The sequence below is a fragment of the Periplaneta americana genome, chromosome 7 (genome assembly GCF_040183065.1).
Source record: "Periplaneta americana isolate PAMFEO1 chromosome 7, P.americana_PAMFEO1_priV1, whole genome shotgun sequence".
Classification (NCBI taxonomy): domain Eukaryota; kingdom Metazoa; phylum Arthropoda; class Insecta; order Blattodea; family Blattidae; genus Periplaneta; species Periplaneta americana.
Window position 1 is genome coordinate 12,610,357 of NC_091123.1, and position 23,253 is coordinate 12,633,609.

Genomic DNA, 23,253 nt, shown 5'->3' on the forward strand with positions numbered 1-23,253 from the left:
GAAGCCCCTCATCTGTGCAGCTATTAAATTTCTCAGCATTTGAAGGTGCTTCATTTACAGAACTATTAGCAGTCATTTGTTCCGCGGCTTGTAACTATAGCGACGCGCGTTTTCAGTAAAACTAGAGCATCGACACAAAACTCTTTAACTGACTTCCTCTGTAAGCCGCATGCCACTATTGTTTCGTGTTTGGTACATTATAATACTTCAGGAACGATCATTTGATTTCCTTTTAGCCTGATTGTCGTGGGGGTGAAATTATCTGAAAATTTAAGTGAAGAGAGACGTGGGAGTTCCACACAGCTTCTTTCGTTACTCTTGCTTGTTCATATATTATGATTGCTATGTGACGTTGCCATTTTGACACGAGGTTACCACGTGACCAGTAAAACTAACCCTTTTAGGTCCGTTATTCGGTAGGAGTTTGCTATTAAATTGCTTCAGTTACTATTTTTCCTTTTTGCTGTTAATTTTTTTCTGCGTGTGCAATTCTGTGTAAAGGTCATATCGACGGCTAATTTCAAAAGGAAAATAACTCAAAATTTAAAGCTTGAGAAACCTGAATTTTTAACCTTCATGCTGCTGTGAAAAATCCAATTAACAACACTAATTTGAAACTTATAGTACGTATAAAAACATCATTAACAGAATTTTGAATAATATCAATGATCTTTTAATTTTTCACAGTAACATAAACCATTAAAATACAGGTTTTTGAAAACTTTGTATTTTGGCTTGCTTCCATTTCCGTCGATATGTGAATGCGATTGATTATCGATAAGCTTTTTATGTATTGCCTTCTTAAAATAAAAAACTAACATTGATAGACTCCTACAGTAATTTTTTAATAAGAAAATGGAAATCGGTTTGTACCAATTTTAAGATTTTGTCAACCTGAATTTATAAAACAGATATATTACCGGTTGTGCAGTATGATTGTGAAACTTAGAGTCTCACTTTGAGAGAGGGATAGAGGTTAAGGATGTTCGAGAATAAGGTGCTTAGGAAAATATTTGGGTCTAAGAGGGATGAAGTTACGGGAGAATGGAGAAAGTTACACAACGCAGAACTGCACGCATTGTATTCTTCACCTGATATAATTATGAACATTAAATATAGGAGTTTGAGATGGATAGAGCATGTAACACGTATAGATGAGTACAGAAATGCATAATAAAGTGTTAGTTGGAAGACCTTTGGGGAAGGCCGAGACGTAGGTGAGAGGATAATATTAAAATGTATTTGAGGCAGGTGGGATATGATGCTAGGATCTGGATTAATCTTGTTCAGGATAGGGACCGATGGCGGGCTTATGTGAGAGCGGCAATGAACCTGCGGGTTCTTTAAAAGCTATGTAAGTATGTAAGTAAGATATTGACTTCCACAAGATAATAGCATAAGATTGTAGGTTAAGTATGAAAATTGAGGTATAGTTCTTGAGATCTTTTTAATAATATGCAATAAAAATTTTAAAATCTAAATATTAACAACGGTCAAAATATCTTCCTTTGAAACAAAAGTTTGGAATCAATACCGTACGCCGAGCTAGCAAAAGTATTAATTGCTTTCTTTTGTAATTTCTTGAAATTCCGTTACCAATGATCCAAACTGTAATACCATAAGCTAATAAATAGTATATTACAATACAAGGTTGAGAACTACTTTTTACAAAATCGAGGAAAAACTTGAAAAACCTGTAGACCGAGTTTTTCAATTTCCGAGATTTTGTAATGCGCTTCACAAACGTGTATTGTACAACATTTTTGTACAATCATAATTTTAAAATTACAAATACAATATAAACGTTTCATTGAAAATTTAAAGCAATATTATTCCAAAGCCTTCCCAAAACTATACTGTAATGTAACTAAGTAACAATAAGTACACTGTAATGGGTATATTTCAGTACAGTTTTATGTTATGAATAGGGATTTCCCTAGCAACAAGTTTCTGTGTAAGAATTCTATGTTTTAAGGCCTAAAAACAATAGATGTAAATACAAAAAAAAACACGATCGTGCGAAAGTACTATGAAATAAAATGCAAAATAAACATTTTAAAGTGATGTTTAGGTACTAATAGTTTTCGGTATATAAACAATTCTAGCTAACCTATAACAACTTGTATCAATATGTCGTTCCCAAGTCAGCATCAGCCTATTTTTTTTTTTTTTTTTTTTGAGACTATAGATAAAATTAAGGGAGATGGAGGGTGTTGGCGAAATGAAAATGAAATTGGGAGAAGTTAGAGAAAAAAAAACTTTCTTAATACCTGCTTTTTCCGCCACAAATTACATCACAACCTGGCCGACAATCGAACCTGGACCATCTGAATGGAAAGGTAGCACACAGCCACAGATGCGGCTCGTTTAGTTGGAGTAATAGTGCAACAAATACCGTTTCCCATGTAGCAGTGTTTATTCTCTGGAATGTTCTTGAGTCTCCGTCACTTTGAAGACAAATTGAACACAATGGATAGAGGTGGCGCTCGGGCATAGATCGCTCTTGCACCCAGTGGCCGCCGCAGGCACCTGTTGCACGCCCTGTCCGAGCGGGCGATTCTGTAAAACTGCATTCGATTAATTATCTTGATGTGAACAGGTATGAAGAGGAGAATCGTCAGTTATAACGGAAGGAAATTCTGCTCCAGGGGACGGAAAATTCTGTCCTATTTTTAGTTACATAGCTTGCAACAATACCGGAATATGTGTGAGCATGTAGGCCTGCATACACTGAAAGGTAATGTGATGAATGTGACACATACTTTCAGAATCAACGCATTGCCCACCGCTGCGGAGTAACGGTTAGAATGTTAGATCGTGAAACGAACGGTCCCGGGTTCATATCCTGGTTGGAACATGTTAAGGCAGGTTCACAATAAACCGGGAACGAGAGCCAAAACGAGAACGAGAAGCGGAGGACTTGAAAGTGAAGATTTCTGATCCACAATAAACCGAGAACGGAAACGATTATGCATATCGATAAGTCAAAGTCGATATTATGCATTCTGATGTTCTGATTGCTAAGACCACACCGTACACGAGCCTGGCCCTTACGGTAGTGGCCAGAAACATTTTTGTTTTATAAATTTACTTTGTACTCGCTAGCTAGCTAGTTAAATAAATAAATAAATAAATACATAAGTAAATAAATAAATAAATAAATAAATAAATAAGTAAATAACTAAATAAGTAAATAAATAAATGACTAAATAAATAAGTAAATAACTAAATAAATAAATAAATAAATAAATACCTAAATAAATAACTAAATAAATAAATAACTAAATAAATAAATAACTAAATAAATAACTAAATAACTAAATACATAGACACACAGACAGACAAATGAATAAATAAATAATTATTTATAAAATAATTAATTAAATAAGTAAATATATTAACAAGTAAATAATTAAATAAATACATTATTTAATAAATAAATAAGTAAATAAATAATAAATAATTAAACAAGTAAATAAATTAATAATTAATAATTAAATAATTAAACAAATAAATTAATAATTAAATACTTAAACAAAGAAATACATAATTAAATTAGTAAGTAATTAAATAATTAAATACATAAATGCATAATTAAATAATTAAGCAAATAAATAATTAAATAACTAAATAAATAATTAAACAATTAAAATAATAAATAATTAAAGGAATAAATAAATAAATAAATAATAAATTAATAATTAAATAAATAATATATATAAATAAAATAATAAATAAATATACAAATAGATAAAAAGATAAATAAGCACACAAATAACTAATACACAACAGACAAATAAAAAATAGAAATGAACAACTACATAAATAAATAACTAATAAAGAAATAAGTAAATGAATAGAATATAAATAAATGAATATATGAATATCGATAAGGGAATAAATAAATAAATAAACAATTAAATAAATAAATTTGTGTAAAATTTAAGCATTCTTTCATGAGTACAAGCCAGCCAACATAAACACAGATTAACCAACTTCAAGGATATTTAAGACACAGAATATTTAAGAATTCATCTCACATGGTAATCAGGCGACATATACACGTAGCATAATATTGAAAGTAATTCTGCTCAATTTCTGAATTAGTTCTAACTTTCAGTTTTTGAGAGCAGACTGGATGACAAAAACTTCTCAACCGAATAATAACAGGCACTTGAGCCACAGATGCCTCGAGATGTAAGTTTTCGTGTGACGTCAGAGGTGCAGTTCAGAGTGTAGCTGGCGCTCTTTCTTTTCCTGCGCTCACTTTACAGGTTAATTGAGCCAGGCTTTATCGTCAGAAACAAAAAGTTCTTCCTGCCAAACGGTTCATATTGCAGGTGCAAAAAAAGGGGCTGCCTTGATTACGCTTGAATTGTGCGCGATGAACAAATTGCTTCCTGAGGACGGTGCGAGCTCCCATGCCACGCGCTTATTGATTCCGCGACCCTATTATTCCTGTGCACCTTGATTGGGAGAGACGTCCATGCATGTGGCTGGCCACCTCGCAGTCCGTCGAATATAAAAACAAATTTCACAAATATTTCTGACTTGACGATGAAATAAATGAAAAAATGTGAATAGAAAAACTTTAAGAATACTTGAAAATCAATATTAATTGTAACTTTGACTGCCTCCGTGGTCTGTTAGTCAGCATGCTGGCTTCCATATCTGGAGGTCCCGGGTTCGATTCCCGGGTCGGCTCTCGGTGAATTTTTCTTGAAGGAGAAGAATTCCCTGGGTGTCTAGAGTCAGGAAATTTGTGTGAATGTGAGTGTGATTGTGAGTGTGCCGGGTTAATATTAATTAACCGATCATCACAAATATAAAAAATACATCAGGACTGTCGCTGGGCAGTAACCTGAACACACGTTTCAGCGTCACATTGTTGATAAGTAACTCCATCTGTTAGCACAACCATAAAGCATCTAATAGATGCTATAGAGTTGCCAACAACTAAAAAAAAAAAAAAAAAAAAATGCAATTAGCGCTGCACTGTCAGCCAAAAGTTTATAGACCTATGTGTGTAGATTATACAGGACTTTTATTTCAAAACTTCCCGGTCTAAATATCTAATTATTTAAATTGAATTCAATTTAAACAAAAAACACGTCAATTTAGATACTGAGGGGGAAGTCTGAAACCAGGCTTAATTGCATTTTAGATTTTACCCCTCACCCCCAGCCGCCCCACTTTGAAATTTCAAATAACATCCCTATATTTTTATACTTAAATATGAAATAGCATTCAAATTTTTATACACCTAATTCATTTGTTTTCGCATCTTTTGTTTTATATCGTCGCCTAGCAACCTGGATATTTGTCATTGCTGATTAGAGCTGAAGAGAATAAAGCTACAAAAACTTATTGTGTATTTCATGTAGGCCCTAATAGTTGTGTTTGAGTATAAAATTATTTTAAAATGGTGTATACCCTGCAAGAGAGAGAACATAAATCATTTTTGTTGAATAATTTGGGGAATTACACAAAATAAGCTATGTTTTCTTCCTACAATAATAATAATAATAATAATAATAATAATAATAATAATAATAATAATAATAATCCGTGATGCTACAGCCCGTGAAGGGCCTAGACCGACCAGCCGGCTGCTGGCCTCACGCCCACATGTCGAAGCAGAGGTGGACGATCATCCAACCAGAATGGAGGTATCGTGTGGTTAGCACGATGATCCTCTCAGCCGTTATAGCTGGTATTCGCAACCGGATTTCGCTACCTATCGTAGCTCCCCAAGTGCTTCACGATCTGGGTGGGCACCGGTCCCATACACTGGCCGAAATTTCATGAAAAAATTTCTTCCCCCATGAGGACTCGAACCAGCGCGCATTCCGTAACGCGAGTCCTAGGCGGGATGCCTTAGACCGCGACGCCACTGCGCGGGACTTTCATCTTACAATCAACCGATAATAATTAAAAATATAGGTTGCCAGGCAACGATAGAAAACAAAAGATGCGAAAACAAATGAATGAGGTGTGTAAACAATTGAATGCTCTTTCATATTTAAGTATAAAAGTATAGGGGTGTCATTTGGAATTTCAAAGTGGGGTGGCTGGTGTGGGGGTGAAATCTAAAATGCAATTAAGTCTGGTTTCAGACTTCTCCCTCAATATCTAAATTGACGTTTTTTTTTTTTTTTTTTTTGTTTAAATTGAATTCAATTTAAATAATTAGTTATTTATACTGGGAAGTTTTAAAATGAAAGCCCTGTATAATACATGCATATGTATGTATGTATGTATGTATGTGTGTGTGTGTGTGTGTGTGTGTGTGTGTGTGTGTGATGAGAAAAAGTTAGATCTCAGCCTGGCAAAGGACGAGAAGTTTCAGTCCTGGCAGACAGATAGGTGAATTACATTGTTAACGAAATATCTACTACATGGATGCCTTTATTAATCCCTTTCTTCGGAGGGATCATTAAATGTCCATGTTTACTGTGAAATTACATTCTACTTTACTTAGATACGTTCTTGAGATGACTTTACTTCTATGGTTTGATTTTCGGTCTCATAGTCATAGATAAAACGGTTCTGGAATGACCCTAGGTAATGGGGTCGGGTCTCGCTCTAGGCGTCTGCGATCTGCAATGATCCATGGTCGTAAATGTCATAGAAGAAGTTGGTCTGACTGCCATCTGTGACACTGCTATATGATTTCTATAACTGTCCATTCAAGCCTTTGTGATCTCAGAGACTGATGTAATGTCAGAAAAAAAGAATTCCAAATGTGTAGTGGATAACGGACTTAGGGGTATGATTTAAATTGAAAGCTATGTCCTTTGAAGTACAGGGAGCGAAATTCAAAGGTAATAATTTCTATTACTTGGCCTCGAAAACTCAAACGTTCCAGTCATGCTGTCAATCGAACTTTAATTACAAATTTAAAATTATAAAACTTTCCACTGCAAGTAGCAAAAAATTTTATTTCCAATACTTCACATTTCACTTATAGAACAGTTTCCCCACAGTTGTACCTGTAGGCTAAATATTAATAAATTCTATGCTGCATTTGTCTGAAGTTAAAAGTTCTTGCAATTAAATAATGGCTTTTTAAGTGAATATTGTACAATAGTGATTATTTCGCTCTTGTACCAATGCACCAATGAATTAAAACATTCTATTGAGTTTTAACCAGTCAAAGCCATCCATCAACCGCAATCTTTTCGCACCTGATGCGCGTTTGTTCAATTGCTTGTCGCACCTGATGTTCAGATGTTAATTTATTCCATTTTTTCCTTAACAGTGGGCCGTGATATTGCACGATGGCCGTTCTAGCAAACATAAGTATTAAATATCTTAATTTATAACTATTATCATCAGTTTCTGTACATTGTAAATTATTAATTAATATATTCACGAAATTGTCTTACTCAAATATCACAAGAGTCCTCATCTTGTCGATAACTCACTAAATGGAAGGACCTTGGTCATAGGAAGAAAAATAAAGAAGGTAAACGTGCGAAGTCTAAATCAGGCAGTAGAGCAAGTGGAGAGCTTTAAATACTTGGGGTGTACTATAAGCAGTAACATGAGCTGCTGCCAGGAAGTTAAAAGGAGGATAGCAATGGCAAAGGAAGCCTTTAACAGAAAAAGGAGCATCTTCTGCGGACCTGTGAAAAAAGAAGTAAGGAAGATACTAGTGGAGTGCTTTGTATGGAGTGTGACATTGTATGAACATTACGACGAAGTGAAATGTGGATATGGAGAATAATGGAGCGTGTGAAGTGGACAGACAGAATAATAAATGAAGTTATGTTGGAAAGAGTGGATGAAGAAAGAATGATGCTGAAACTGATCAGAAAGAAGAAGAGGAATTGGCTGAGTCACTGGTTGAGAAGAAACTGCCTACTGAAGGATGCACTGGAAGGAATGGTGAACGGGAGAATAGTTCGGGGCACAAGAAGATATCAGATGATAGACGACGTTAAGATATATGGATCACATGCGGAGACAAAGGGGAAGGTAGAAAATAGGGAAGGTTGGAGAAAACTGGGTTTGTAGTGAAAGACCTGCCCTTGAGCAGAACAATATGAATTAATTAATACAGTCCATTTAAGAGAATAGTTTATTATTATAATAAATGATTGCAAGAATTTTATTTCTGTCCTATTTATGCAAAAATTTGAATCGAACAAATGTAAGTAACATTGAAAAATTGTTTTGTGCGAGATCGTGCGTATTTGCTTGGTTTCCGCACAAAACCAATACGCGGTAAGTGTGAAATACCACATTCAGTATTCCCAACCCAACACACATAACAATTTCCCTATTCTTACCGCTTAAGCGTCATATTCATTTTACTGCTTTAGGCTTTTAACATATTATTTTTAAAGACGTTCAATATAGTAATAATTATAAATTGGAAACTTACCACTGCAATTTCACCTAAATTGCAATGTTAATTATTGTTTTTAAATATTTGCAAAAATTAAGTAAACTCTACAACACCACAAAAGTTACTGCATTTGTAATGCAAGTAACATTAAGGAAGCCGTGAAAAATCAACAAGATTCCAGACTCATCATAGACTGGGGAAAAAAAAAAAGACAGAAGTATATCACGGCCTGCTGCAGTATAGTAAACACAGAAAACATTTTATAGGAACAATGTTGAAGATAGATATATTTGTTTTCCAAAGTTGCCGTCATTGAACAGAAACCAAGATGGAGATTTCATTGCAACTAATTAGAAATTCCTCTTTCAGGTACGTAATAAACGATCTTCGCACAAAATAATGTACGATACACGAGCGGTATGTTTGTTTCATGTTCTCGGAAATTAAAAAAGCTCAACTACGTTTCGCTTTTTCAATCTTTTCCTCGAACATGAAAACGTCAACATACCGCTCTTGTAACGCATATTACTATTACAAAACGGAAAACTGCATTTATTTGCATCAGATTTCTGTACACTTAAAGGACAAAACTGAAATCTTTTCAATAATTTATTAGCCTATCATAATAGACTGACCTTTTCAATTGACAGAGGATATTGGAGATTTAATCAATGGGTTTCCCAAAACACGCTTTGAAATGTTTCACATAAAACAATTTTTATCTCGGAAAGGAAGCAAAAACGAGCAAAACTATATTAAACTTTTTTGTTCGAAATATCTCAAGGAATAACTACCTGAAATTAATGACATTACTTACGGTTCACTTTGTACAGACGAAAAGTCGAAAACCACTTTTTTTCGTGTCAGATTTACAAAAACTTGTTTCTGCATAAAACTATAGGAACCAATTTTTTTTTACTATTTCCGCCCTAGTTTTTACACTGCGAAAGTAAAAAGAGACAATGGCAGAAAAGTAATAAAGTAATAGTGAACAGTAAGCGGGATGAAGCGAAGAAGAAATCGTAATGTAACTAGAAAGTGGCGCGTCTTTACTGCCGATCGCTTGCAGCAGGACTCGAAGCGACGGCCTTACGCACGCACGCATCTGCGTGGGTGAGTTTGACACCCTCCACCGCGCATGCGTCCCGCGGACCCCGACCAACACACTCCGGCGCGAGCTGGCCCGTCTCGACAGTTGGCATTGCACCTCGCCGCAGACTGGAGATGTGCGCGGTGCGCGGCGGGTGGACTAACCTCTGAGCAACAGGTAAACATTCATGTCGGTGCTAGGTCCTGCCTTTGTTCATTCATGTGTAGTTTACAGTTGAACAAGTTATTAATTATCAGTAACACTACAATAAAATTAACAATTACGATTTAGAAACGGCCGTAGCATTTTTATCGTAAGATTTTTTTATTTAATAAGTATATTTCTGTGCACATAATGCAATTATTTTTAAAATGGCAAAAAATGCTGTGTTCAATATTGAAATTAACTATTTTTGCTTATAATTCACACTTGTGCTAACTCGATTCCATTAGAAGTTTCATTTTATTTTCGAAACAGGCTTTAACTGTAAGTTTAAAAAAAATGAAAGAGATGTCCCTAAGCAACACAGCCTACATGTCATCCACTTTTTATGAAAATTAGAGGCCAGGGAATACATAAAAATGTATTTAAATATTAAATCTACTTTTACGAAAGGCATTGACATAATTTTAAATAATAATAATAATAATAATAATAATAATATAATAATCATAATAATAATTATAATGATAATGATAATAATAATATTATAATATAATAATCATAATAATAATGATATTAATAATAATGATAATAATAACATCATAATGATGATAATAGTAATAATTATGATAATAATAATAATGATAATGATGATAATAATAATATAATCATAATAATAATGATAATAGTATAATAATGATAATAATAATGATAATGAGAACATAATAATAATAATAATAATAATAATAATAATAATAATAATAATAATTGTAATTATAGCCACAAATGATAATAATATAATATAATATGTAATATAAGCTTAAAGCAATTATTTCCTTACTCAAAATTTTAAACTATGTATAAAGTAGGCCTATACGATTATATCTCGTCACCAGAACATTAGTAAGGCTACGAAATGAAAATATGAAGAGGTGGAAAAATTAAGATATCTTGGAGCAACAGTAACAAATATAAATGAAAACAAACACAGAATAAATATGAGAAATGCCTGTTATTCGGTTGAGAACATTTTGTCATCCAGTCTGCTCTCAAAAAAAAAAAAAAAAAAAAAAAAACTGAAAGTTAGAATTTATAAAACAGTTATATTACCGGTTGTTCTGTATGGTTGTGAAACTTGGACTCTCACTTTGAGAGAGGAACAGAGATTAAGGGTATTTGAGAATAAGGCTCTTAGGAAAATATTTGGGGCTAAGAGGGATGAAGTTACAGCAGAATGGAGAAAGTTACACAACGCAGAACTGCACGCATTGTATTCTTCACCTGACATCATTAGGAACATTGAATCCAGACGTTTGAGATGGGCAGGGCATGTAGCACGTATGGGCGAATCCAGAAATGCATATAGAGTATTAGCTGGGAGACCGGAGGGAAAAAGATCTTTGGGGAGGTCGAGACATAGATGGGAGGATAATATTAAAATGGATTTGAGGGAGGTGGGATATGATGATAGAGACTAGATTAATCTTGCTCAGGATAGGGACCGATGGCGGGCTTATGTGAGGGCGGCAATGAACCTGCAGGTTCCTTAAAAGCCATTTGTAACTAAGTAAGTGTTATTATTGTTATTATTATTATTATTATTATTATTATTATTATTTTATTTATTTATTTATTTATTTTTCATTAAATTCAGATTAAAATATTAAAAATTATACTATTGACTAATAAAATTACCCATGATTTTTCGCGCTATTATTGTTACGATTTTTTTTGTACATCTAGCCTATATTCAATGATTATGATATAAAATTTACGAACAATTAGAACTCGCGGTATTCCTTCCTAGGATTTGCTCGTGGAACCTCGGGCTTTCGCGGAACACACTTTGAGGGACGGTGTACTGTTGCATATTGTGTAGGAAGCAGAAAAACATAATTTCCAATCACCATTGCTTTAAATTCTTGCTCGCATGACTACCAGACCCATAACGAAACATCAGCTCGTTTCCATACAGAATGGATAATAAGTTTATATTGCCTTCTTGCACGGCATTTAGTTTTGACGAATTACAGTAAGCTGTATATAAAGTGACTGTAAGGTTTAGAAATGTCAAGATGACACAGGATATGGCTTGAACAATGCAATTATTGGTATACCATTATTCAGAAGAAAAATGTATGAAGGCAGGCCTATGTAACAATGGACCAACCGACAATTTGAAAAAAAATGAGAAATGCTTAATAATCTGTTGTTGGCTGAATTATTTAACTCATAAAAAATTTATAAAGTCCCCCGGCAAACCCAGCACAGAGAAGGAAAAGTCATAGTGTTATTAATGCAGAAAAATTCGATCCGGCACAGAGGTTCGAACACAGGACCTCCAGTTCTACGCACTGGGTGTTCTAATCACTGAGCTACGCCGAAGTTTAACCCACCGCACCGGATCCCGGGTCCCGGGTTCGATTCTCGGCGCTGGAGTGAGTTTTTCTGTATTAATAACAAATGATAAACATCACAGAAAACTCTGCAGGACCAAAAAAATTAATCTTTGTATAAAGACATAATGACTTGAGACTGAACATGTGTTAGGGACATCACTATTTTATATTCTTGGATATTTGTCATTTTCATTTGTTTGTAAGTTGGGACTGTCAATAGACATGAACTGAAGGACATGTTTCAATTTCTAGAACAATTTAGCAAAATTGTAATGTACTGTAATAAGTAACACAATAAAATTATCTTATATATTAGAAAAAACTGGAAATTAATGCGATATCTGCTGCCATTTATTAGCAAAATTAATTTATTTAATAAAATTTATTTATTTATTTATTCATTTATTTATTTATTTATTTATTCGTTTATTTATTTATTTATTTATTTATTTATTTATTTATTTATTTATTTTTGCTAGTAAATTTCAAATGAATGCAAGATAATATAATATAATGTAATATAATATAATATAATATAAAATAATATAATATAAACTCCTGAATCAGTAAAACTTGTGCTCAGGAGGAGATTCCAATACAGATAAAAATAAAATTAAAATTGAGAGTAAATAAATTACAGGTTAAAAAGTGTTAAATGTCTTTGAACGCAAACTATAAATCCAATACATTTTTTTGTAATTTTTATTAATTTGGAGAGGATTAGTGGTTAAAATAATATTAAAATAAAATTTGCTTAATAATCTAGGACCTTGACTCATGCTATGATAAAAAGCTGCATTGGTTTTACATTTAAGTTCAGACAAACGCAGAGAATTCATATTTTTAGTTCTATATTTATGTATATACCTTTCAAAGTTTTGAAGATTTCTGTGAAAATATTTTAATAAAATAAATTTATAAATTTGTTTAATGTTGAAAACTTTGAAATGTTTAAACAACAATTCAGTTGAGTAATCTTTCTGCTTTTTTAAAACAAATTTTAACACTTTTTTTCTGTAGTAATATTAACGGATATAGGTTGGATTTATAAGTTCCACCCCAATCTATAATACCAAACATAAATATAGATTGAAATAATGCTAAATAAATTATACGTAAAAAGTTAATTGACAAAATATTTCTTAAAACAACAAAGTAATATAATATTTTACGTAATATATGACAAATATAATGAATATGATTTTTCTATTTTAAATGATTATCAATAATTATACCTAAGTAACCTCATTAACTTCATTAATAACTGAACAATTGCAATTTATATCGGAACAGTCAAAATTATGCATTTTTATTTTTAGTGTAGATGAAATTGGTGTATTACTTTTATTATTTAAAGAAAATGGGATAGCAGTCGTTTTATCTTCATTAATTACAAGAGTATTTAAATCGAACCATTTTTTTTTATTTTAAGCCGCAATTTTTATTATAATTTTGCTTTGCAATATTAGCTCGACTGCTGGTCTGTTGTTAAAAATCGGTTATTCTCTTCTTATTATTATTATTTGTAACATTACGAATGTTACAACACTTCTTGCATAAAATATTTAATAAATAACCACATGCTTGTATTCATCATCATACACAATCTCGCTCTCGCGCTTGTGGAATACCCTACCCAGTGACATCAGAGACTGTCGGAATTTAGTAGCGTTCAAAAGCAAACTTATTAAGCATTTTCTGACTGCGTAGAGTAGGTTTAGTTTTTACCCATTGAATAAAAAAATTTTCTCTCTTCTTAACTTCTACAATAAACTGTCTAGCCCTTATTAATCAGTTAATCTTTTAGTACTTTGATTTTTATTGTATTTGTAAATTTAATATTAATTGTAATTATAATTGTAATTGTATTCTTAATATTGTAGTTGTAACCCCCTGGTAGAGGGGAAGAGAAGGCCTGATGGTCTTATCTCTACCAGGTTAAATAAATATAATAAAATAAATATTTCAATGGTGAGTAACTTATCTCGAAAACATGTTTTTGTCGGTTGGTCTCGTATTGCGTAACTCCGTTCAAATGAAACAAAAACTACTAAGTCAGGCAAACAACCAAAAAAAAAAAAAAAAAAAAGACGAGTAAACCAGCAAGAAAACAAAATTTCCGAAACAGTCAGTTGTAACAGGAAGCCCAGTACCCCATGGTGGACGACCACCTTATCGCACCCTACTCACTTTCTCTCTTTAATTACGCATTGTTTGAGGTTCATAATTTGTCACGGACACCGAGATACAAAAAAAAGTAGATCGAGTTGTTGATAAAGCAACCCCGAACTTTTGGCATACTTTTGTTATACCATTGCTCCTTTATCAGCATGCGATGAACTTGTGTGCGAGCACTGGAGTTATAATAATAATAATAATAATAATAATAATAATAATAATAATAATAATGATTTATTTAACCTGGCAGAGTTAAGGCCATACGGCCTTCTCTAACACTCAACCAGGAGCAAAACTGCGTTACGAAAAACACTACAAATTTACAAAGTACACTACAATTTTACACACAAAACTGAATAATATAATAATAATAAAATGTAAACAACAAGTAAGTAGAAATCAGACATAATATATAACATACAGAAAGAAAGAAAAAAGCATAATAAAATGTGAACAGCAGGTCAAAATAAATGAGACATACCAAGTATAAAAAAATTAGACAATTATTGATAATAATAATAATAATAATAATAATAATAATAATAATAATAATGATAAAAAATAAGAATAGTAATAATAATGATAATAATAATAACAATAATAATAATAATAATAATAATAATACTAATAGTAGTAATAAAATAGTGCAGTACAAAGCATCCAATGAATAAAATATTTTTAAGTACACATAGTAAGGAAAATTATGATTATATATAGCTCAACTTATCACATTATGATGGATGGATCAATGGACTGTTGAATTGACTGATGGATGGATCAGTAGACTGTTGAATTGACTGATGGCTCAATGGACTGATACATTGACCGGTGAATGGATGGAAGTACGGATTAAGGCGTAGAGGAAGAGACAGGCGAACAGACGGATGGACAAAGGGATGGATGGATGGATGGATGAATTGATGGATTGACTGGTGGATTGATGGATAGACGATATATTTACTGGTGGGTGGATGGAAGTGCGGATGAAGGTCTAGAAGGAGAGAGAGACGGACAAACGGTTGGATGGACGGACGGATGGATGGATGGATGGATGGATGGATGGATCGTACTCCATGCTGTTATACTATATCTCTGCACGTTTATTAGAGCAAATCTGAAGCAGATGTTGGCCTGCATGTACGAATCAGACTGTCTGAGTCTTAATACGAAACTCGGCAGTTTTGTTCCGTCAGTACTGGATGTGTGCTATATTGATGCAGATGTCCCTAAGGTACATTATGATGACGTAGACGACAATTCCGTCTACCGCAGTCGCAGGTGTGTCCTATTGCTCTTAATAAATGCCACTTCTTACTAGCGTCTCTTGCACGAGCTGGCTGGAATCACTAGATAAGCAGGTTTTCAAAACTGCACAGAGTGATTACTTCACAAAAACAAACGAACTACTTTCTCAGCAATCAGTTGTCATAGTAACCTATATACGAATAAACTGTAGCGGCGTGAGGCAATGGGCTTATCACGCCACGACCTCATATTTGAACAAGTAGCCATGGAATTTTAGAAAGTAGAAAAATCTTATCAATTTTTTACGGAAATTAATTCTTCATATCATCTTTTCAAGGCGAATTCATCTATCTATGTGTTTATGTCATTCATGTGCTTTCCACGTGGAAATTTTTAATAATAATAGTAATAATAACATTATTATTACTTACTTACTTACCGGCTTTTAAGGAACCCGGAGGTTCATTGCCGCCCTCACATAAGCCCGCCATCGGTCCCTATCCTGAACAAGATTAATTCAGTCTCCATCATCATATCCCACCTCCCTCAAATCCATTTTAATATTATTTTCCCATCTACGTCTTGGCCTCCCCAAAGGTCTTTTCCCCTCCGGCCTCCCAACTAACACTCTATATGCATTTCTGGATTCGCCCATTCGTGCTACATGCCCTGCCCATTTCAAACGTCTGGATTTAATGTTCCTAATTATGTCAGGTGAAGAATACAATGCGTGCAGTTCTGCGTTGTGTAACTTTCTCCATTCTCCTGTAACTTCATCCCGCTTAACCCCAAATATTTTCCTAAGCACCTTATTCTCAAACACCCTTAACCTATGTTCCTCTCTCAGAGTGAGGGTCCAAGTTTCACAATCATACAGATCAACCGGTGATATAACTGTTTTATAAATTCTAACTTTCAGATTTTTTGACAGCAGACTGGATGATAAAAGCTTCTCAACCGAATAATAACAGGCATTTCCCATATTTATTCTGTGTTTAATTTCCTCCCGAGTATCATTTATATTTGTTACTGTTGCTCCAAGATATTTGAACTTCTCCACCTCTTCAAAAGATAAATTTCCAATTTTTATATTCCCATTTCGTACAATATTCCCGTCACGAGGTACAATCATATACTTTGTCTTTTCGGGATTTACTGCCAAACCTATCTCTTTACTTGCTTCCAGTAAAATTCCCGTGTTTTCCCTAATCGTTTGTGGATTTTCTCCTAACATATTCACGTCATCATGCATAGACAAGCAGCTGATGTAACCCGTTCAATTATTGTTGTTAGCCTATATTATTATTATTATTATTATTATTATTATTATTATTATTATTATTATTATTATTATTATTATTATATGATTAAAATGGATTTGAGTGAGGTGGGATATGATGATGGAGACTGGATTAATCTTGCTCAGGATAGGGACCAATGGCGGGCTTATGTGAGGGCGGCAATGAACCTCCGGGTTCCTTAAAAGCCATTTATGAGTAAAATAAAAAAAAATTGAATCGTTTTTATAAGATATGAATGTTATCATAAACAACCTGGCGTAACAAAGACGACAAAGATAAGAATTATCTAATGCCCTGTAGGAGGTATAGACCATCAATAGGGAATTGGCATGATCTTCCTCAGCAGGTTCATTAGACAAGTTTCGACCACCAAATTCACAGACGGACTGGCGAACGATAACCTAACCTGTGCGAGACACATGTGAGGACGCGGTGCACATGGCTGAGGCTGGTCGGAGTCACTTGGTATGAGTCACGACGAGCGCTGACGTGGCCCATTGTTCGTCCAGAAACACGAGTAGTCGTGGGTTCGAATGTTTCCATTGTCATATCAAGCCTTGCGTTGTCTAAGGTCGCAAACTGTGCAACTTCGTATATCGCCAACGTTTAGAAATAGATTTCACTTAAACGATGTGAGGCTTCCCAATGCAGATGTTACGAATTCGATTAAGACAGAAGAGAGGGTGTATTTACACATCGCCAACATGGCCATAATCCGGGGCGGCAAGTCATGGAGGGCGAAAAAATCCTTGTGTATTAGCAATTTTTTGAACCGTGCTCGAAATGTGGTAATTTGAAAATGTTAATAGACTCGTGCATATGACGCAAACGTCTTACATTAATTTATATATATGGTAAAGGTTGGTAATATTTTGATACTAATGATAGTTCTCTTTGAGAATTTTTTTTTTTTTTTCAATTTTACTGAGCGAGAGGAAGATCAGTTTTTTGCGTCATATTAAAGGAATATTCGTGAACAAATTTCTGCACAAAACTAGTCCTTCTCTCGCTCAGTAAATTTGTAAAAAATTCTCAAAAAGTACCATCATAATATTATTAGTATCACAATATTACCAACGTCTACCATATATCCGAACAATAAGTTATTAAGCGAACACTCCAACCTTTTTCCTAATATTTTAACCAATTTTTGAGTGCATGTTTATCATGTAAAGGACTAACAAAATTCTAATTTTGAACTGCCAATTGTTTTTGGTATTTGATTTTTTTAGAAATATTTTCAAACTCAACTTTTTAGAAGAAGGTCTCAATTTTTAAGCTTCCTTTTTTTTCTTAAATTCACAAGACATAGAGAAACATTTCTGTGTATTCATTTTATGAAATATCTCATTTATTCGCTTTCAAAAAATTTTTGAACTTTTCAAATGTTATTTTTTCTATCATTCATTAATATTATTAATAAAATAAACTAGCAGCATTTCTTACAAAATAAAGACACAGAAGCATGCAGCTACCTCATAAATACTTGCACTAAAAATTTCATCCAGATTGATTAATATTTGGCATAAAAAGTTGGTGTTTAATCATGAAAATTAAACTTACGGTAAAATGTATTTGAAAGTAAAATGAATATTTATGTAACACATACCTATTAAAATTCTCCTCCGCTACATTCATCTAGTAACTTCAGAGAGCTAACTTTAGAAAAAACGTTACTAGATTTGTAATCAGATATTTGTAAAAAATAATTCTTTAATAAAAAAAATAATTTTAACAGCTCTTCTTCCTTAATTAAAACCACTTTTGAACATATTTGTAAGTATAATTGAACTAAATCCATTTGGAGTATGAAAATATAAGGTAAAGTTGCGTGTTGCCGTGATACCCCTAATTTCGTGATACTTTTTTTTTCACTGACTATCACGGGATTGGATACCTTGCTTGAAAGTTCACCGATCTCTCAAAAGTAGCTGAAAGATGCACTTCTTCGAGAAAGATGTCTGTCGCTATGATCAAACGGCAAAGCTTTGACTAACATTAAGTTTTAAAAAAAGTATCACGGGACTAGGGGTATCACGGCATTAAGCAACTTTACCCTATATTCTAAAGAAGTGAAATAATCAATAAATCAATCAAGAGTTGACTTCCGATGAGCTTCAGATTGATCAGTGAGAGAGATATCCAGAAATGCTGCTGCAGATGGAATCCGCCGTCTTCCAAGAATTTGCAACGTATTGTTTTTCATTTCATTTCATTTCATTTATTATATTCCATAGATCTTACATGAGCAATGAAGCTTTAAGATGTAGAACGAGTCAAAATTTTACAATATTACAATTACAATTTTTACAAATTTTTACAATTTTTACCTTATTCTCAAACACCCTTAACCTATGTTCCTCTCTCAGAGTGAGAGTCCAAGTTTCACAACCATACAGAACAACCGGTAATATAACTGTTTTATACTAACTTCATTGTCACTACTAATTGCGTGTAGGCTCTCTTTTCCAATAATTGGTCTAAAAATACCCTCCCGTCATACTTTAGCGTTGAAATCCCCCAATAAAATTTTCATGTGATATCTAGGGAATTGATCAAAAGTATGTTCTAATTCCTCATAGAAGCTATCCTTTATATGGTCGTCTTTCTCTTCTGTAGGGGCGTGAGCATTTATAACTATGATGTCGCACCATCTACCCTTAAGTACTAAATATGATAACCTGTCACTGATAAATTCGACCTTTTTTACTGCTGATTTTATTCTTTTATGAACAAAGAATCCTGTTCCTAACTGGTGATTATTGTTTCCTTCCCCATAATACAACAAGTAATCTCCTATTTGTGATATGCCATTCCCATCTAACCTAACCTCTTGTACTCCCACAAAGTCTATTCTATATCTAGCTAGTTCTTTTGCTACTAATGTTACCCCTCCTGTTCTATAAAGACTAGTTACGTTCCAAGTGCCAAATCTCAAAACCTTATTCCTTTGCTGTGGTCGTGCCAGAGAATCAGTCCTATTCCGAGACCTTTAGGGAGGCCGAGACGTAGATGGGAGGATAATATTAAAATGGATTTGATGGAGGTGGGGTATGATGATAGAGACTGGATTAATCTTGCACAGGATAGGGACCGCTGGCGGGCTTATGTGAGGGCGGCAATGAACCTTCGGGTTCCTGAAAAGCCATTTTTAAGTAAGTAAGTTTTACAATTTTTACAATATTTTACAATTTTTACAGTTTTACAATTTTTAATTTTCTAAAATTTTTTACAACATTTTGGCGAGATGTAGTGAGATGAGTTGAAGTATGTAATGTCAAAAGTAACCTAAATAAATTTAGTGTGAAACAGTAACTATGTTGCCGTTACTTTTCGAATGCCCTTGTATTTATTAATTCCCCTATACATCACATTCGACTGCGATTCAGATCAGTGCATCGGTTATCCAATTACGCGAACTACCCTTCCTTAATCAGTAGGTTTAACATTTCAACTGTTTGTTAGTTACTCGGTCGGTTAGTCAGTCAACATGTCAGGCAATCAGTTATTCGATCAACCAGCAATCAATCAGTTTGTCAATCAGTCATCAATAATTACTTGAATGCTTGTCAGACACTTAATCCATGAATCAGTAACTCCTTCCATTAGTCTGTCAGTGGTCAGTAATTATCAGAATGCCTGATCAGCAGAGACCGGAACTTTGGTAGAATGCCTTTTTAAATGTGTTAAATCTATCTTCATTTTGAAAGTAAATCTGTACGAATTATACCTTTGTGATTGAAACGTCACAGTTTTATGTTGCCCTTTTCTGCCTTTTTTTTACTATAAATGCCTAGTTTACAAAATAAATTCTTTTTTGCTGTTATTTGATTATTTATCTATTATTTATTAATTTATTATTAAAAATTGCTTAGTAGTAGTAGTAGTAGTAGTAGTAGTAGTAGTAGTAGTAGTAGTAGTAGGCTTATTTTGTTTGGCAGAGTTAAGGCCATGAGGCCTTCTCTTCCACTCAACCAGATATATTTTAATTTATTTCTATAACCGCTACAATGAAAGTGACTTCACCGAATGTATATTATTGTCTTTCAGTCAGTTCATATTCTCTTTGCAACAATGAGTGCTGCCGTGCAAAAATGTATAACAGTAAGCGTTTTAATTATCGCTTGTGTTTATTTGACAAGGCAACAATGAGTGCGGGTCTAACGTTATTTTTAATACGATGAAAGAGTAATGGAACGGAGAAAAATTCTCTCCGGCGCCGGAATTTGATCCCGGGTTTTCAGCTCTACGTGCTGACGCTTTATCCACTAACCCACACCGGATTCCACCCCGGCGTCGGAAGAATCGTCTCAGTTTTAAGTTCCAACTCTTGGGTGGAATCCGGTGTGGCTTAGTGGATAAAGCGTCAGCACGTAGAGCTGAAAACCCGAGATCAAATCCCGGCGCCGGAGAGAATTTTTCTCCGTTCCATTACTCTTTCATCGTATGATGACGCAGAATATCTGCATGGAAATATCATATGTACTTCGGTACATTATAATAATATATATGTTATTTTTAATGGTTATTTTTCTTTCAGTTTTCATTGCGACGTTGCTGTAGCTATAGTCCCGTCGCTCTTATTTCCGGCAGCCAATCACGTTGCAGGTCGGCTACATTTAAACGTGTGGGTCTTGTGATTCGCTCCTGATGACGTTATGCATTTCCTAAGGCTCGATAAGTACTTAATATAATCGCCCGCCGTTTTGGCTCTTTCGTTGACGTTTGAAGAAAGCACACGAGGACGTTATTTGCTGCTAAATTATTTTCTCAATTACAATGCGTTTGATTTATTATCATAGGAGCTACGACATGATAATGTTTAATGGTGTGGCAAATTGCTCGTCTGGTAGTTCGGCAACGAAAGAACGAAAATGGCGAACGGTACTGCCTACCTAGACTTTATAGAGCCTTCACTTTCTAAGGTGTAAGCAAAGAGGAGGAGTCACGCCGGGAATAACAGCGTCGCGACTATAGCTAAATATTTCATATCGCAACATATCAGTACAACCAAACACAAAAATGCACTTTCCAAGGCTACTGGGAAGAAGATTTCTTTGCTTCCAACAGTAATTGCAACATCGAGTCGAAAATCTCAATTTGCATTCGACTTATGTGAAACTTTTCTTGCTGCCAAAACCCCTTTGTGGAAAGTGCAAGGTTGTGGATCTAGTGCAAGATTTTTGTAATTGCTTTTTATTGCGTATTTTAGCTATTTATAATGCCTTTTTATCTGCCTATTTTAGCTATTTATGATGCCTTTTTGCCTTCCTATTTTAATGATTCATAATGCCTAAACTTACGGTCTCTGCTGATCAGTCACTTTATCGATAAGTATGTATGTATGTATTTATTCACACTGCAATGGGTATATACCCGGTGGCAGTGGTAACTAATTACACTCAATAATGACAATAATAAACTTATTAATTAAAAATACAATTAATGATAATACTAATAATTAATACTAATAATAATAATAATAATAATAATAATAATAACAACAACAACAACAACAACAACAGGGAATATACTAAATTAAATGAAACGATCACTTAAAAATAACATTTGAAATATTCTAGTTTGTATCTTAAAACTAAGATCGAACTAAAACTCACGAGTATATGTTCATATCTGCACAAGTACCTTTCAAAATTACACTCATTTCGCTGTCAACTCACTCACTGCACTGGAACTACGACACATTTCGCTGATTCTATCCTGATTTCACTAACACTTCAAAAACATTTCACTGTTCAAATACTTTGCACTGCCACTATAACCTATAAAGCTTCACTGACAGGAACACGTTTCACGTACACAGCACACTTCACTGACACGGCATACTTCTTCACTGATACAACACACTTCACTGACACAACATAATTCTTCACTGATACAACATAATTCTTCACTGATACAACACTTCAATAACAACATATCGTTTACACCCTTTAAGTACTGTGTATAATTACCGTCTATTAGTAAGGTCCTTAAGCCTATTTTTAAATACATTTTTGGTTGTTGGTATAGCCTTTAGTAAGTCTGCAGGTAAAGCATTCCAGTACGATTGAGAAAAGAAACCTTTCCAGTGTCCGTCCTCTGCCTTCTTTCCCTCAATTTATATGAGTGGTCGTTCCTTGAAGAGTAATTTGGCGCCTGCAACCTATTTTTTATTTCTCTCCAGGCAGGCTCACCTCTGTATGTTTTGAACAGTGCGCATAATCGAATTCGCGTTCTCCTGTCCGTGAGTGTGTTCCATTTTAATGGTGAATTTTTCCGACAACACTTAAGAGCCCGTTTTTGAATCTTTTCCAGTATATCAATGGTATATCTTCTAACTACTGAAATGTTATCTACAGAGGAGCTTAGATGATATTTTCAAGTATACGTGACAACATAAATGTTATAGTAACGATAAACACCCGAGTTGTCATTCGCAATGGAAAGTTTACAGTACCATTAATGCCACGAAATATATCCATAAACAGATGGTTGAAATGACCTAATGTTTATGTTTATGAA

The 23,253-nt window shown here is 33.8% G+C and overlaps 1 protein-coding gene across 2 annotated transcripts in view; it reads left to right on the plus strand.

Annotated features, from left to right (window-relative positions):
* LOC138702920 (cardioacceleratory peptide receptor-like) overlaps positions 1-23,253 on the plus strand; it is a 167,558-nt gene that overhangs the window by 48,741 nt on the left and 95,564 nt on the right. The window contains exon 1 of one of the 2 annotated variants that reach the window (XM_069830326.1): positions 9,554-9,620. The exons of the other annotated variant lie outside the window; for it this stretch is intronic. The gene's annotated coding sequence lies outside the window, so the exon portion shown is untranslated. Of the gene's footprint in view, positions 1-9,553; positions 9,621-23,253 lie in introns of those variants that run through there. 2 annotated transcript variants of the gene reach the window in all.